Genomic DNA, 18,256 nt, shown 5'->3' with positions numbered 1-18,256 from the left:
GGATTTCTATGCCAGGCTAGATATGACTCAGGTGTGGAACAACAGTGACAATCTTGGAAAGCTTTCACTGCAGCCCTGACCTCTCCTTTGGGTGACGTCAAGGAAGTCTCAAATGAAAAGTAGTTGAATCATCACCGGGTGAAAGTTTATTTCCATAGATTTGCGCAAAAGGGACAAACATGGATGAAACAGTGAGTGGAAAGAGAGTATGAGTAACAGCAGCCAGGTGCAAATTATGAGCAGCTGTGCTTTTTCTTTTTTCTTTTTTGTGACGGCGCACGTGGAGAGGGTAGGCACTAGGACCTGCGGTGAACCACACAGGAGGGAGGGAGCAGCTTTGGGACTCCTCTTACTAAAGTTTTAGAACAATCCATTTCTCAAAGAGTGTGGGAGGGAGACAGACAGAAGCGGATGGCCCGAGACCTGGATTCACAGCTTTAAAAGCAAGAGCGGGATTTGGAGATTGGGATAATTCTGCCCTCGGCCTGGAGAGAGTGAGGTGGAATATAGCAGAGTCCATCAGGAAGTTTTCACTCACTGGGGAGAGCTGAGAAGGAGCAGTAACAGGGTGGTGAGTCCTACCTTGTTCTTGTTAAAACTAATTAAACGTGGTGTTTATGTGTGGGCATGTGTGTGCATATAGGGCAGAGAAATGGAGTGCAAGAAGAGGGAGGAGAAGAGTCTCTCTTAGAAGTTTTCTTCATACCTGTCATTAAGTGAAAGTGGAGCCTCTGAATTGAGATTGAGCTGAGCAGCAGCCAGTTAAGTCCTCCGGTGGGGGGTGAAAATTCCAGCTGACTACCACACGCAGGAAAAGTTTAGTTGGGTGATAAAGTTTGTGTTGGCTCAGTTCTTTCAATAACTTTCAGTCAGACTAATTTTCCAGGTATACACAGATGGAGAGAGGGACTGGAAGAGGAGACGGTGTAGAGAGAAACAGAGAATAGAGGTGAGGATTAGAAAAAAAGGGGGTTCTCCAAATTTCAATGGGAACCAGTTCACTGTTCAGAAAACTCCTGGGACATCAGGTTACCTTCATTCTTCCTCTCCCTCTCTCCCTTTTTTCTGTCTCTCTCTCTCTCTCTCCCCCTCTTTTTCTATCTGTCTTTCTCTCCGCTCATGTTACACAACCCTTAAAGGACTTGTAGATTCTGATGAGCTCCAATGTCCGACATGAAGCATGTTGCTGAGGTTATCCTTATGTCTGGGTGGGGCCTGGAGCTTGTACGGGGTGTCCAGCTGATCAATGTTTTACACTCATATGTATATTTGTGTGTGTGTGTGTGTGTGTGTGTGTGTGTGTGTGTGTGTGTGTGTGCAAACGTGTGTGCTAAACACAGACCTCATGCCTCATGCCACTCCTACCAGGGAATTCCTTTCGGGCTTTGACAGGAGAGGAATGTCACTGCGGACCAACATTTACGCACACAAACAAACATCACACACTGAAGCCTTCGACAGTGTCCCATAGGTGCACTGAGTTAGTCAGCCATGTTGGACCTGTTGTGTTGTGTCAATTTCATTTGAGTCTGAAGGAGTGAAAAGGTGTTGTTGGGTCATGTTTTTTAAAAGAAATTCCTGAAAACCAAATGGTAGTAACAGACACACACAAACACACACACACACACACACACACACATCTGTACACGGTCTGCTCCTACAGCACTGTGTGTGTGTACATCTGTGTGGGATAAGAAAACAACTCAGTGTAAGCCAGCGAGTAAAGCTCCCCCGAGAGAAAGGTGCTCTGTCCTGTTCAAAAATAAATGTTCTAAATTGTTTACGAGCCTCAATTTTGCTGCCAGTGTGTGCCAGAGGGGAGCCGACTGTGCTTTCATCACCTCTCTGTTGGTCCGCAGAGGAAGTGGAAAGAGAAAGCTGCAGCAGTCTGGCCATATATCTTACATGACATCCCAGCAGATACTGCACTTTGTCTGTGTGGTTAAGTTAACACTGGATAACTCAGAGCATATTATACATCTTCATATACATCTTTATACATCTTTTGAAATTTAACAGAAATTAAAATGCTTGTATCTTTGTGGATTCCTAAAACAGCTTTATAAATTCTGTCATGTGGCCTCTTTTGAGGAAAGAAAAAGATCAGCCTGAATTAGCAAGTTGTTTCCTTTCTGATACCAGTTCCAATACTTAAACTTGAGTATTGACCCAAGTACAAACTAAATAAATAAATAAATAAATAATAAACACCAAAAAAAAAAAATGTTTACTACCAACCCTGAGTAGACGTGAAATGGTTGCTGTCATTGTCATATGGCATGGCTCAGGTTAAATCCTTCTTAGAACATGAAAAAACACATACAGACAATGAATGTCATAGAAATTGCTGACAGTGAAACGGCTAACATTACACCATTCGTCAGAAATCAATTCTTCATTGTGGCTCTAAAACAATAGTTGTCAGTGGTTGCACAACTTCCTGTGTAAGCTCCTGTTTTAGAGCAGCAAAGGATAATTCATTTCCAGGATTTTATCCAGGTGTTATGTAATACTCGTAATAGTATTGGAACAAAAAGAATAAAAGGGAGAAAATTACATTGTATATTAGTTGGTCTCGTGAAGGCACCCACTGGCTTTGCACTTACAATTAAGCAATCTGTGCTGACGTAGAATAGTCTTGCATAAAGCCAATCAAAGTTTCTCTCATCGTGGCGACAGTGACACTGACTGACAATGAGAAAACAGCCGGAAACACAGACAGAAAAATGAATAGTAAACCACACCAAGTATACAGTGAGTCAACACAGTAGTGTCTCATATGACTTGTCTCAAACTTATCAGCGACCAAGGGGAAGTGCACGTTCTGACATCATCTTGCAGGATAGATAGGTAGTCAGCTTTTCAACAAAAAAAAACAACAACATTTAGCCAACTTCCTGTCCCTTGGCTTGTAATCTACATTTGAGTCTGTCTGTTTACAATGTGTCTTGGCTCACTTGTCTGTCAAACATGCAGAATGATCCAGAAACTTGCAGACTAAAAGGGTATTTGTGATATAGCTTGATTGGCATTTCCCCCCTTTATTCCATTGTAATGTTAATACATTTCAACTTACATGATATTTAATTGCAAAAAGGGATGATATGCAACTTTGTTTGGAGTTTAAAATGGAAATGGTCCTCTTAATATATTCTTCAAACCCAGAAGAGTGCCCAATGGCAATGCTAAAAACAGCTTAAGCCAGACAAACTAGTGTGTGTGTGTGTGTGTGTGTGTGTGTGTGTGTGTGTGTGTGTGTGTGTGTAAATGTGTATGGAGGGCAGATGGACAGTGCTGTTTTCCCCTGCAGACAAAGATGTCTGTGATTATTCATGACCCCTCTCAGGTTTCCCTTTGAAGCTGAATTACAGCTTTCCCTACGTTAGCACCCGTGTGTCCATGTATGCGCGTGTGTGCACATATGTGTATGTATGTATGAGCGTATGAGTGAGAGAGAGAGAGAGATATAAGGGGGAAACACTGTAAAATTAGGTACACAAAGTCTACTTACAATGGAACAAATATTGAACTACTTGAATTGTGCATTAGTTTTCAGCTCCAATACGACACTGGGTTAAATATGGCTGGCAGCCATTTGGAGAAAACCGCCAAAGATGATGTTTATGTTACAGTGGGGTTATTTACCCAAACTAGAATATGTAATGGTTGTTAAAATCTTACAGGTCACCATTTCTCAATAATTTTTAATAACATATATCCTTTGTGGTCGTGAATGTCAGATGCACATTGTCTTGTACAACATTTGCCATAGTCGCAGACAAATTCCAGTGTCCATATAAAATCATGAGAGTTGATGCACGCTGCCATGATCTTGATCATTTGGTGTAAGATGGTCATAAAACTCAGTCTGAGCTGTCTCAAATAAGTCTATTTTGTCTTGAAGTTCCAATAAAATCAAACATATTTAATATTATTTTAATTTTTTAGTCTTGGCTCAAGTAGTGACATTCAATGACATTAACATTGTCAACAACTAAAAGGTGCACTCTCACCAGCAGCGAACAGGAAGCAGAAAACCAGGTAGACAGTAGGCACAGAGGCAAGCACCAATTTTTTTTTCCTCAGGAGGGAGTGACCTACCCTACTCTCCCTCTGATTGGTTGGTACTGGTTGCCTTCATTGGTTGGGTTCATTAGGTTTAGGCATGAGGAGTGAGATTGGTTAGTGTTGGGATAAGAGTATTAGGGTAAGCCAATCAGAGACAGAATAAAGCAGAGTAGGGCGAGATATGCCTTCGCCATCCTAGGGAAAAAAAAATTGCTCACCAGTTAGCCTGGTTTCGTCAAAAGCGTCAAAACACACTGGTTCGGCAGTCAAGTGTGTAAGACGCAGCAGGCTTTCCACCAACTCCAATGTAAACCCATATGTATCAATATTAGACACTCTGAGCAATTTAAAGAGCGTGAAAGTCTGCTCAGATTGGGTGGAGGTGGATGGGTCCAACAAAACCAGACTTTGACCTAGGAGACAGTTGTTCAAGATCAAGCAATAACAACATTGGCAGTGACATTTGTGCCATCCAAAGCATGGTGTTATGTAGGGACACACCACCACATTTCCAGCCGTGTTTGTGCCACTGAAATCACAGTGTGCTTTTTGGTGACATTTACAATAACCAAGTAGTTTTGTTGCCTGAACCTAACCACTGACCCTTCTTACCACCACCTCCTTCTATGTCAAGATACAATGCCAAAGGCTGCCACGGTGTCACATAAGTAACATCAGGACTTCTGCCTAAGCAGCAAAATATGAGTATAGATGAGATCATGTTGCAACTGGCATTATGGGGGCTGCAGCGATTTCTGTCTAGATTTTTTTCTTTTTGAAGTCAGCGACCCCTAATCTTTGCAAAACACATTGTCTTTAGATGTGAGACAGTGTCAGACTGTAGTCTTACAAAAGTCTTTGCAAAGTCTTCTTGTGCATGGCAGGCATAACAATGCATCAGTTTTAATTTGAGCTTGGTGTGTCTAACAATGGGTGAAAATAACCATATTTAAATTTGGATAAGTAACCCAACCGCAATATATAAAAATGACACCAACACAGGGTCAAAACAACCCGTTAGTATTGGGTACAGTTAAGCCGGCATTGCATCAGTGGACCCTGTGATTTGTGGTGTGAAGTAAAGTAGATCTAACTAAAATAAGACGTAACTACTGAGTTTTTACTGGAAATGCTGCATTCATTTGTGAATTCAGAGACATTCAGTTCCGTCTCTCACAAATTATCGTTTGTCATATTTGCAAATATCTGAAACAGCTCAATAGTCAACACATCACTGTCAGATTTCAAGATGTATTTGGAGTTGATGGTGTTGTTTGCTGTTCTCAGTGCTGAGATGAAATATAATGCCATAATCTCAACAGGCATGCAAATGTATGAAACTGCACTCACTCAGATTATGACAGAAAGCAGATCCACCCCCTAAACACATAAAGGATGGAATGGTGTGAGCTGTCTAGACTGCAGAGTTGTATAGGACACCTGGGCAGGGGAGAGGCTGCAGCAGCACACCTGGACTGTCAGTTTAACTATGGCTATTTAACCTGAGGGCCTAACACCAACTGCACTAACCCTTAAACACAAATATCATAAAAAAAATAATCTAAATGGTCTTGCAGTGTTTTTCCTTTCACCTAAACACAATCCTACAATGTATATAGCACACACTGTTGCTCTTGTTACCCCTGTTGTAAAGCTCTTATGCACTGTACTGGATTTTGTGTGTTGAAGCGCAGCAGTATACATCTATATGAAAAAGTAAGGGATGAGGATGACAACTAGCAAGTTCTTTTTTATCTCTACACTCTTCAGGTTATTTTAGATCATACATTTGTTATTTTCACTCTAGAGAGCAGATCTGCACTGACAAAAGGGTCAAAACAGTGAAAGTGAAAATCATGTCAATTTTTTAATCCCATTTTGCAGACACAGTATCTGACACAGTTTAATAATTAATGCAGTGTAAAACAACATAATTGTTCCTACGATAACTTGCAGCCTACTATAGACAGCACTATCTGGAAAAGTGATTTAAACCATTTATGACTGGAATTGTGTTATGTGGTTTAGTTGTCATGGTAAATTGTACTGTTAATGTTCTGTGTAGTACACTTTATCCAGGTCATTTGTTGCAGACCAAAAGATTTCTTGTTACCACAATTCCACCGGACTTAGTTTGACACCATTAGTGTTAGTAAAAAATCTGGGACAGTGCCATCTGGCAACAAAAACTAGTTAAGAATTTGTTTGCACAGAAACACGTCTGAGGTCTTACCAGATCACAAAAGCTTACGGCAGACTTATCACAATGCGCTTCATTCACCAGTGTGTTCTTAAGTTTTTCTTAAATGTGGTTTTAAGAAAGGTTCTACAGTAAGAAAAGTAATGCCCGACCGATGTATTAGTTGGCCGATAAACTGGCCGATATTGGTCAATCATAGATATATCGGAAGCATTGCATACGTTGTCTGATATGCACAAGTATGACTTTGTTTTTGTTTTTTTGCAGACTTGAATGTAGAAAAAGATGCTTGGGATAATTTAAAATTATTAAATCACAAAGGAAGTTTGCTGTTTCAGCGACTGATGTCATTTTTAATAGTACCGTTTATTGTTAAATTACAAAATTTCCTGCCTCCATTACATATTTGTCACAAGTGTTGATCTATTTTGTGAAAATTAGCTTATTATCATTATAGAATCTGCAAAAAAAGTGTGTGTTTTTGTATATCTATTTAATGTATTTGTAATATAAGCTGAAACATCAATATAATCAATCAATAATCATCAATAAATCAAGTTTTGACTGACCCCAAAAATCCAGTGTTGGTCAGGCTCTAAAGAAAAGTCCATGTCCAAGTCATGGTGTGTTCTTAAACCGCAGTTATTCCAACAAATGTTCTTATAATGATGAATAGTTTTGGCTTCCTAAACTGAAAGCCTGTGCCAGTTATTAATAAGCACAGGTAAACGTCACGCCAGTCCCCATTAAAGGGCATGAGACTGCAGGGCTATGTGAACACACAGAAATTTTAAAGAGAACTCAAGTAAGTAAATTCAAAAGTGTAAGAAAACTAATAGTTCTGACGTAGAGGTTCTTCTGATGGAAGTGAACACCAAGTGAGCTGCCACATGTAGTCAGTAGTGGATATTGATGATGCTATTACAAGCTTAGTGAACACTGTATCCAGAAAAGGGCACAAAAGTGATGTTTAAAAAAAAGTAGTTTTTGTCCAATATCTAATGCAAAAAAATAGTCAAACACAAAAGAAAGATGCTGACCACTAGAGAGGGACAGTGTTGCCCTCCTCACTCTGGATCTAGATGGACATGATCTGCAATATCTTACAGCAGCAGTAAAGATGGCATTGTGCGAGTACACCTAGGCTGCAGAAATAAATAAGCCTACTCTGAGCCTACTGATAGCCGGATTGGGTCGTAATTTTCCCGCCACTATTCTCGGGCTCGGACGGGTCAGGCTCCTCATAATAGACTTGGCCCCACCTTGACGGCGCCACTGGCCGCGCACATGTGAGTTGTTGACGGTGACAGCGTGTGCGTTGGCTTCGTCGAGTGCACCAAGTGCAGCACGATGCTGGTGTATGACAGCAAAAAGACGGGGACCTCCACACTTAAGAGGCACATGACGAAGGCTTGCCATGGAAAGAAAGACGAGAATCAGCCTTCAATGTCCATGTTCGTATACTTAAAAAAAATGTCAGGTTTAAACCGGGCTTGGGCTCGTAATTACAGTTAAAGGGACGGGCCGGGCTCGGACAGAACATGCACGGGCTCGGGTGAGGTCGGGCTGGATTTTTTGAGCCCGATCTAAGCTCTAGATCAATCACTAGAAGAAGAATATTACAAAGAAATTTCCTATTATGAGTTTGTGAAGAACCAATCTTCTTCCAGTCTTTTACCAGTTAGATACAGATGATAGCAGCCTTTAGCCCCATTACCGTTCATATGAACACTTATTCTCAGTTACAGTTCTCACAATTTAACTTGCATGAGCATTATCTGCAGACCTGATCATCCTCTAATTCTCTTTTCGCCAAAAAGTTACAAGTTTGACACTATATTTCCTTCCTTGACTCTTCCTAGCTCACTGACCTTAGCATTTTTAGCAGCAGTGAGTCTTAGCTAGGTACCAAAATAATATCCCACTTGGTTTTTAACCCATGTCCAAGAAAACTGACTCGCTAACACAGGCTTATATATTGTTATTATTCATTATATTGCTTTATTTGTTGTTTCATTTTGTGTCTGTACCCTCTGCATATAAGGCTTTATCTGCTACAATCATGTCAGTCAAGCATTTTAGCTCACACAATGTGAAATGAGCTTGCTTGACACAGAGCACATTTTCAAACTTGACAGTCAGTTTTTGTTTTCTATTATTTTGTGTTATTTCACACTTTAAATGTTAGCATTTATCTGTGTGGTGCTGTGTGGTGAGGATGACCAGGGGAGAAATATGGAGTGAAACAAAGTTGGATTAATATGTTCTTTGTAGGGAAAATAAAAAAGTTCAACATGGATCCTTTTTCATTAGTTGCTTCCCCAATTATTGTTAATGACTGATAAACAATTGTGGAGTGCATGACAGAAAAAGTTTAAGAACCACTGGATTAAGCAAAAGAAAGTCTCTCTCTCTGTCTTTATGAGAAATAGGTGATGTTCCAGAACAAAGCTTTACTGTTTTGGAAAAACGAGGAGATGATAATTCACGGGTCAATGCATAACACCAGGCCATGCTTTGGTTCTCCTCTGGGTCACTGGAGCTGCAGTCTGGCACAGGTCAGCGCACAGACCAGGGTAAGAACATCTGGTGTAAAGTGAGCCAGCTCAAGTGTTCTGTCTGAAATCAGTGGGAGAGGTAATAGGTCAGAGTTGGGGCATAGGGGTTACGTCTGTGTTTGCGGAGGAAAACTGGGATCTGGAGGTCGCCGCAGGTCAGGATCCTGAGCCATGTGGCACAGGAGCGGAGTGGAAAATACGGAAACGTGACGTCACCTCCAGGTTTACTTTCCGCAGTAATTCTTGTTGACGTTTCCTTTACAAACAACTTCTCACAATGTTTGGGAGAAAACTGATGCAACAGAAAGCACAGCTAACGTTGTTTGACATTTGTAACCTACTGGATTTGGACGGAATTGTTGTGAGACACGAGCAGATTCTTTTGTCCCAGCACCTTTTTCCCCCCATATGGACCTGGTTTTCAGCACTGTATAAAGGAATCAAGAATAATGCACTCCTGTGTTTGGACTTCTCTATACACTGAAAACTGAATCCAGGACTGTTAATGCAAGTCAGTCTTTGTGTTGAAGATCTGATTTCCACAGGTGCTCCATCAAAGGGTTATGTTTGCCAGCGTCTGCCCGTTTCTGTTTCAGTGTCTGCGCACATGTGCGTCTGTGTGCACTGTATATGCTCCCAAAAAAATGACAACTAAATGCGCAGACATGCCTGTTCATTCCACATTAAATGCCTCTATGACTTTCAGTTATGGCTCACGCTTTCTCTCAAGCATGTGCACGCAGCCCAAACACACAGTAGTCGATAAATCACCAAATTACCGGGGCTGTTCTTGCAGCTAGAATAACAGTGTTGTGGTCTTAATCTGTTGACTTAGTGCACGTCTGGTGTTTCACCACAACCCTTTTAATATCCGTGTGTGTGTGTGTGTGAGTGTGTATGTATATTTGGATTCAAGTGATGACACCGTCTCACTCTCCCTTTCCTCTCCCTTTATCCCGAATGGTAGGTTGACTATAGCTTGTCCCGACATGAAACTCTCCCTCGTTGCCATCAACAGAACAAGAATACTTCAAATTTTCATATTCACTCCAAAGCCTTAAATCAGATACAGTTTGCATTTGCTGTGAGATGCTTTCTGAGAAATATCTTGTCAAGCCATCTGTTCTTGCAGATTCTCGTGTACTTAGAAAGACTAGGTTTACTGAAAGAAGGGGAGATATAGATACATAAACCACACCAGTGTAGGAGGAATGTGGTTTTTACATGTGTATGAGCAATGTGCATTTGTGTGCGTGTATATGTATACATGTGTTTGTATTGGATACTCATCAAACACACACACACACACACACACAGACACACACACACGCCTTAGCCCCAAGGATACAAGAGAAGCCACTTATTATGCACTTATTCGGATTATGCCGATTTGGGAATGCACAGCACGCAGGAGGATGAGCCACTGGCTAGTCATAACAGATTGGTCTCCTACACAATGAGCAGAAATTAATAAGGCGTCATTCTTCTTACGGCTGTTTTAGCCAGACAGGATCCCCCCCACAAAAAACACATACAGAGGCGTGAAGGACTTTACAAGCAGCTCTGCCTTCAAGCAAATCTGTTTGATCTGTCGTCAAGTTTTGTTTTAGTTAAACCTCGAGGATTAATGGCGTGGCATGAGGAGTTTTTGGGGAGGATGACACCTTAGGAAGCCATTTCTCTCTGTTAAGCCCGTGCATCAAGCTCCACGGTAAATATTAATTCATCCAAACCCCTGCTGCAGGTCACATATGCACGGACACAAACACGCATGCAGACGTGCTGGAAAGTAGCCACTCGATCTCTTTCACCATAACTCTGCTCACACGCTGAACATGGCATGTTGCTAACAGACAGAGGATGGGCCTGGGAGGTCCCACGCAGACAGGTGGTTGACATCAGCTGGAGGGGGGGGGGGAGATATGGACTGAGGGAGATAGGGAGGCAGAGAGAGACAGGAGCAGAGAAAGAGAGATGACAGAACGATGTGGAGACCACACAGAATAGAAAATGGCCGGGTCAGGTCTTTAGTGAGAGGGGTGAGACTGTAATCAAACAAACGCTGGGAGTGACGACAAGATCACATTTTTATACTCTTCGGAGGATTCAGCGCAGTCCGGACAAGGACATCTATAACAGTACAACAGAGTGGATTGTGCTGGTCTGTGTTATATGATTGAATAAAGAACATAGTTTAACAATTTAACAAAGGGGTTTCAGTGATGCTAGTGTCTGATGTTTAGATATCAATGATAATTGATGTTACCATGATAGCATTAGTGCTAAGATATTAGCATGCCAAAAAACCATTGCAAGTCCATATTTTTCACCCAAAATTGCCGCATGGTTGAAAATAAATACACACTCACACTGTGTCACGTTACGCAATGACCCCAAAACCTAAGTCCGTCATTTAAGTTTTTGGAACAGGTTCAATTATGTGTGTTTTTCGCACCCGTCAAAAGCCTTTAGAGAGCTGTTCGACCGAGACGCGGTGAAGAAAGCGTGACGACGGGACACATCTGCAACAAGAGAAAGGAATTTCAAAACTGACTAACAGGTCAGATAGTGATATCAAGGTGGATGATGATGATGATGATGAGGAGGAGGAAGATGTAATCACGAAGGAGGACCTCACACAGACAGAAAGAGAGAGCAACAGTGTGGAGAGAGGCAACAGACAGCTCAGACGCTTCAGGTAGATGAATGCCAAACACAGCCAGGGTGTGGCAACAGCCAGGGACGGAAGCAAGGAAGCAGATGTGTCTTTTTATGTTTTGTCTTATGTTGGCAGATTTTTGCAATGAGTAGAACAATAAAATGCATCAATGCACAAGATTTACAAGGTTTTTATCGGATGACAGATTTAAAAAACACAGGAAATTTTCGGACTTTGTGTGCACAGGCCTTAAGAGTTGCTAATCAGCACTTCACGCAAAATACAGCAGAGGCTAATGGGAGTGTCATTCGTTTTGCAGATATATGGTTATGAATTAAAGTACTGGTAGATAGATGTTAAGATATTTTACACAATAAGAGAAAACTTCAATCTGCTAGTGGCTCTACAGGAAAGATGGATTGCAGGATGTTGCATTCTTGGAAGATCATAATTTTCTGCATAAAATTTAATACCTATCCAAGCAAGAGTTATTGCGATCTTCTAGTTTCAACCGACCAATATTGCTATCCACTGAGCCATGCCACTCGCCTGACCAAAAAAAAAAAAAAAAATCAAATAACAAAATAAGGATGTGAGGTGCCTGCAAAGAGGCTGTCATTTATGCTTGATGGCTCTTGAAGGACTTGTATAGCAGCAGGATGTCGTCACACGAGTGAGGTCTTTACCTATTTTGCTTCAGTATCCTGTCGCAAGATACTTAATCTCTTCATGCTTCAGAGGTGCCGCGTTGGCTGGCTGACTCTTCGACCCAAACAAGCGGGCCGAAAGTAAATTGAGTTAAATTTAACAAATCAATTCCATGTTATGCCAATTTAAACTGGACAGCAAAGCTGACATTAGATGGCAGCTCGAGCACTTTCCCTGTGCTGCAGCAGCCTCTCTGATGCCGTCTACACCTATTGTCAAAATTAGCTCATTGTCATAACAGAATCTCTTTCTCATTGTTTAGCTCTCCTCCCCAGCTAGCCTTCAGATGGGAAGAACAGGCTATTTATATGCTTATTGTGTAGCGCATACCTTCATTAGAAGAATTCCGAACACGCATATCTTAATGTCTGACGCAACATATACCCAATGTGCGTCGATGGGCCCACACCCATGCTCATGGCATCAGACACAAGTGGGTCGTAATGGAAAAACTTGGGTGTCTGAGCGAGCACATCTGTCTATTTACGCCCACGTTTCACTTTATGTGCCGTAGAAAATTTACCTGGGTGACTCACTGACGAGCACGTTGTGTTGCTGCTTTGACAGCGTGTAGTCAGAGTGTCACATGCAAATCTATATGCTTGATTCTGTCAAGATTAAGAGCTGTGAAATACACATTCAAAAGCACAGATATGAGATTGCGAGATGAGTCAAATCAATCTTCAGATGATGGACTGAATGAGTCATTCTAACATTAGTTAGTGATCTTTATCAAAAACACCACTGATATTTATTTCACCTCATCAGTGTGAGCGACTTCAGTCATATACATGCTGATATAGCTGTGGTTCGTATCAACATGACTGAACCTCTGGAAACATTTTTTTAAGTCCTGCTCTGGAAGGTGCCCTGAGAGTAAGAGGCCGTTTACACGTGGCCGGCTATTTTCATAAACGGACATTTCACCGTCTCTGTTTTCAAAAAGATCTTTGTTTACACTTACCCGTGTATATATACACAAGAGCATGCCAAACCTGTAGGTGGCAGTGTAACGAGAAGCTCAAGCCTTCCATGTATCCATTGTCACCATAGCAACATAGGTCGCACTTTTGACACAGGCGCAAGTTCCGGCCCATACTGTGACGTCGACTGCCGTTTATCTGCGTTTATCTCAGTTTACATGCAAACGCACAACCGGAGTTTTCCAAAATCTCCACTCTGGCCGGAGTTTTTAGAAAGACTCGTTTTCAGAGGAGAAATCTCCGTTTGCGTGTAAACGAAAGGCACAAACGAAGGAAGATGTCTCCGTTTATCAAAATCACCAGGTACGTATAAACGGCCTCTAAATAAGCAACATGAGCTACAACACCTCTGACAGTTGGTTTCTGTCTGCTGGAGCACAAAACAGTGAAATTATATTTTCTGTTAAAGCTATTGGGAGGAAAGATACAGAAACTCCTCAGCTCTTTGCATCTCCCTGTAGCCTTAATTCCTCCCCCCTCCCCTGTCCTTGAACTCCTCTTTGTCTCTGTGTCTGCTCCCCCAAAACATTGTACTTCCTTTCTTTGCTTCTCTGTATCACATGCTCCTTTATTTGCTAAAATCCCAAGACATCTCATTGCCCATCTGTATCCCGCCCTCCATTACTTATTGCCTCTCCCCATCCCTTGGTGTCTCCGATTCCTTCCTCTCCATCCCTCTGTCTGCATCTCTCTCTGTGGCCAGACAGGCATTCTTGCCTCTGGGCCTCCTCCTCTCAGTGCTCCACTCTGGGATGTTAGATTCTCACCAGGAAAGGGGAGTTATTACTGCGGCCATGCCAAAAGATTAACCACTTGTCATGAGAAGATTGTTGAATGTCAGGGTCATAAAAACTAGGGGTCTGGAAAACATGTTAATCATTGTGTTTGTCCTGACTTCAAGGCCTGGAGGACTGGCCTCCCACGTCTGCTGGTCCAGCGCAGGGAGAGAGTGGGTTGACTGGGGATGGGCCTGGTCGTAGGGAGGGGGGGGGGAAAAGAGGGGAAGAGTAAACTTTTCACTAACACAGCCACAGTGCTCGCACAGTGCTCTGGCTGCGGTTTTGCCATATTGCCAAAATAACCTCGTGCCTAGAGCTCTGCTGGGGTTCAAGACAGCAGCCGGGAGTTCATAATAAGGACATTGAAAATAGCATCACACTATCGTCTCCAGAGAGTGTTCACTAAGCCATGCATCATTTTTTATGTTACTTTATATCCACTACTGACACTACTAAATATATGACAGTTTGGCACTCACTTCCTGCAGGAGTACCTCTTTGCTTCAGAACCAAGGACGTAGGTTTTGTTTCAACACTGGGTGTGACACACATGAAGTGGGAGGTTTGGGCCTCCTCTGCAAAAACATTCTGAGCATCAAACACTTAATTTTATTTATTTTAAATATAACTATCTCAACATTTCTTTTCAATTTCTGCGTGCACACAGCCCTGCAGTCTCATGCCGTGGCGTGGATGTGGTGCGTTTACCTATGCTAATTAGGTTCAATTGGCACATGCTTTCAATTTAGAGGACAAGGGGATTCATCATGATAAGAACACAGCTACGAACAAGTCAGCGATTTAAGAACACGTCATGAACGTAGGAAGTATTGGTGAATGAGGCCAACTGTCTGTAAGGGACTTTGGAAAGTAAAGTTTAAGAGTGACAGCGGCAGTATTAACATATGCTCACAGTATTGCAGAACACGGCCTATAGGAGCCATCCCCAGAGTAAAATATATATGTGGGATGCTAACTTGTCCTGTAGGGATCATTGTATTGTCATGGGTGTCTGTCAATATTGGTAGGAACCATTCACTGAGGGACAGGTGCTGCCAGACGGTGGCGCACACATTGTTTTTTTGACTGCAACGCCAGGCCACATCAAGTCTGCTCAATGTAATGCTGAAAATTCGTACCTTTAAATGGTTCATGGACACAAGTATTCATTGAAGACTACGGCTGTGATAAATAACTGATGGAGGGCTGCAACGATTAATTGACTAATCGATAACTAATCGACTATAAAAATAATCTGTGACTATTTTAGTAGTCGACTAATCTGTTTGAGTAATTTTTCATAGAAAAGTACTATAAAAGTACCCCAAAATACTCTTACTGCAGCTTCTTATGTTCAAATATCGGCAGCTTTACACACTCTCCCATGACGGTGAACTAAAACCCTTTGGCGTGAGTATGAAACAAGACATTAGATGACATAAGTTTGGGGTCTGGGAGAGACAGACCGACATTTTTCAACATTTTAAGACATTTTTCGATAAAATGATTAGTCGACTAATCGAAGAAATGATTGACAGATTAGTCGACAATGAACATAATCGTTAGCTGCAGCTTGTCTTTTGATGCAAATGATGCATCAAAAGACAAAGAAGAAGTGGACTCTTTGTTTTCACCTGAGGAACAGCGGTCAGTACGGTCAGGCGAGCGTGTCAGTTAGTAAGTAACCTGTCTATGCAGCCCCTCTGCGGCTTTAAATTTAGACTTAGCCGCTGTACGGCCCCTTCATTATTGCTTATGTGATGTGTTCCAAAGGCTCTGCAATGCACAGTTCAAATTTAAGTTTGAGTTCAAATGTATTTATTGAACGGACAAAAAAAAAAACATGCTACTTGTGATTCTGAATTTGCAGAACTGTACAATAAACATAACTGGCCTCATATCAACGGCAAACAAAAGTTACAAAAACGCTGTTTAGATCTCGAATACAAAGCAATCTGCTGCTAGCAACAGTAGCATTGTAGCTAAAATGGCACTGTTGAGTACAGCATGGAGCACCAGAGTGAAAAATACTGTGCTGACTAACCCTTGATTTTTCTGCTGTAATGTGAATACGCCTGGTGACATAAATCCATATTGTTTCAAGCCAAGACTGGGTTCACTCATATTGCTGCAGTGGTTTTCTACTAAATACATTTTAATACTTTTCAAAATGCAAGCACTACATGAGTCCCACCTGTTCATGAACATCTCCAGAAACATGTGTATTACCAAGCAGGCAGTTTTTTCTTGTTTTGTTTTGCTTTCCGGGAACGTGTTAGAAACCACATTATTAAACAAACAAAAAAAGCGAAACACTGATATTCATTGGTGTACAAAGAGCTGCATTGTTTCACTTTACAGTTTGCTACTCATCTCCCCCTTCCAAATGCAATTACTGCCGAAATTTCGCTCTCAGCTAAAATGTTATTTATCTTGGATTCCTCTCACAAACACCACAAGGATTCAATCTTCCCATTATGATGAATCACTGTTCGACTAACTGTAGGACAATGCGCGACAACAGGGAAAAGGCTAAGGTTACAGTGTAGTCGTGTCTCTGCTTTGTCTCAGGGTTGCCCTTGCAAATAAAAAACAACTCTGGTACCAGTATTGTGCCAAGAGTCGACGTAGAGGTTTAACCACATGGAACATTGAGCACAACTGAAGACATGCAAATTCTCAGCTATAAAGCAGATAAAAAGCCCAGAGAGATATAGGATATGCCAAACTTAACGCCTGTGGTTACTGGAACTGTGTTTCAGTGTCTTGGACGGGAATGGGAGCCTTGTTAATAATGAAGTGCCATCAAGCGTTGATACATCAAAGAGAAAGGACGTGCATGGTGACATTAAACTCATATATGTGTTATTGTATCTATTGTCTGACAGGTATGTGGGACACATGTAGACGGTTTTAGCATTCAGCTAAACTGCACTGGCACCCTTTTCCCCTCTGACTCAATATCTGACATCTCCTTTTCTTGGACAGTGTGCATCACTGAAAAAAAAAAAAAAAAAGAGTAAAAGTGGAGCCACATGCAGACACACGGCCAACTGTTTTAATCATCCCAGTTCCAAGACAAATTCTTTCCACCAGGAATGCTAATTGAAATCCTATTGTCTGAGTTTTTGGCATGTCTTTGGAGAAATGATTTTACAGCTTCTGAAGCAGTAGCCAATTATTTGTAGCCCACAACACACAAAACAAACACACACAGTCTCGGTTTGAGACGGCCAAGTTGGAAGACTGAGGAGAGGGTCAGATCTCCACTGAGAGGGTCTACGAACGTGATCAGAAAATGGTTGTGTAATTTTCACAAAACACAAGGAAATGATAGAGGATCCACAAGAGCAGTGCTCTGCACCTGCACACACACACACACTCTCTCGCACAGTCTTGAAATCTGTTATCACTGTCAGAGACCGAAACGGCCATGTATCCAGGAAGTTACCTCTGGCTTTTAACCGTGAGAGAAAAGATGAACATTAGGTCAGATTCCAGGAGCAGAAAGGGAGAACCTGGATAAATGAGAGACAGACTGACAGACAGAAAGAAAGCGAACCAGAGAAAGTCACGCAACGGCAGGATGAAGACACTGGCTTGCTGCCAGAGTCTGTTCCTTTTAGTTTCCACACCTTGGCTCCCTGCTTCCCTGATATTCTCAAGATGCCCTGAACAGATACTCAAGCTTTTACGTTACCACAGCTGATGAAAAGAAACACTTGTGTAAAAATGGTGGTATACATATATAAAATCTTACAGGCGCCAGCCATATACAGATTCAGCACGCTCTCACAGTGTGGCACCACGTTCATTTACGGTGTTATTACGGGCAAATTTGTTTGAAATGGTTGATCATAAAACCTGATGCCACAGAAATATTTCAGAGGTCTTGTTGGCAGCATGTTGCTGATCTGGGAAACATTCAGTGGATGAGTGAAGTACCTGCGTCTGCACGACTGACCTTTTATTCAACTTTGCTGGCCGATACTGGCAGTCGTTTGAAAGCTACTTGTTTTAAGAGAAAGTTGGAAACACATTTACCTTTGTGTTGTACACGCCAGGCATATTTTATTGCTGCACCCAGTAAACCCATCACGCTAATACAAGCTGATGTAAAGGACTCCACATATGTTCTTTTTCCCATATTATAGCAGTCGGTTGGTTCAAACTACAACAGTTCGTACAGTAAATGTTCTTTGATCTGCATATCTTGTATCATTTGTCATTGGCACTGAGGACTCAAGTGCTTTAACAGGTTGTGTGTGCCTGTCACTCTCTTCCTGTGTCCTGAGGCCAAC

General features: G+C 41.8%; 1 protein-coding gene across 2 annotated transcripts in view; it reads left to right on the top strand.

The window, feature by feature from the left end:
• The first annotated feature begins 366 nt into the window (after positions 1–366).
• The window catches only part of ngfa (nerve growth factor a (beta polypeptide)), a 31,538-nt gene continuing 13,648 nt past the window's right edge, over positions 367–18,256 (top strand). Inside the window, exon 1 of one of the 2 annotated variants that reach the window (XM_033628046.2) lies at positions 367–571. The gene's annotated coding sequence lies outside the window, so the exon portion shown is untranslated. The remainder of the gene's footprint in view (positions 572–18,256) is intronic. The other variant, XM_033628045.2, reaches the window with a different exon arrangement.

The sequence above is a fragment of the Epinephelus lanceolatus genome, chromosome 8 (genome assembly GCF_041903045.1).
Source record: "Epinephelus lanceolatus isolate andai-2023 chromosome 8, ASM4190304v1, whole genome shotgun sequence".
Classification (NCBI taxonomy): domain Eukaryota; kingdom Metazoa; phylum Chordata; class Actinopteri; order Perciformes; family Serranidae; genus Epinephelus; species Epinephelus lanceolatus.
Note: the sequence above shows the minus strand (reverse complement) of the source record. Positions and strands in the feature narration are given on the sequence as shown.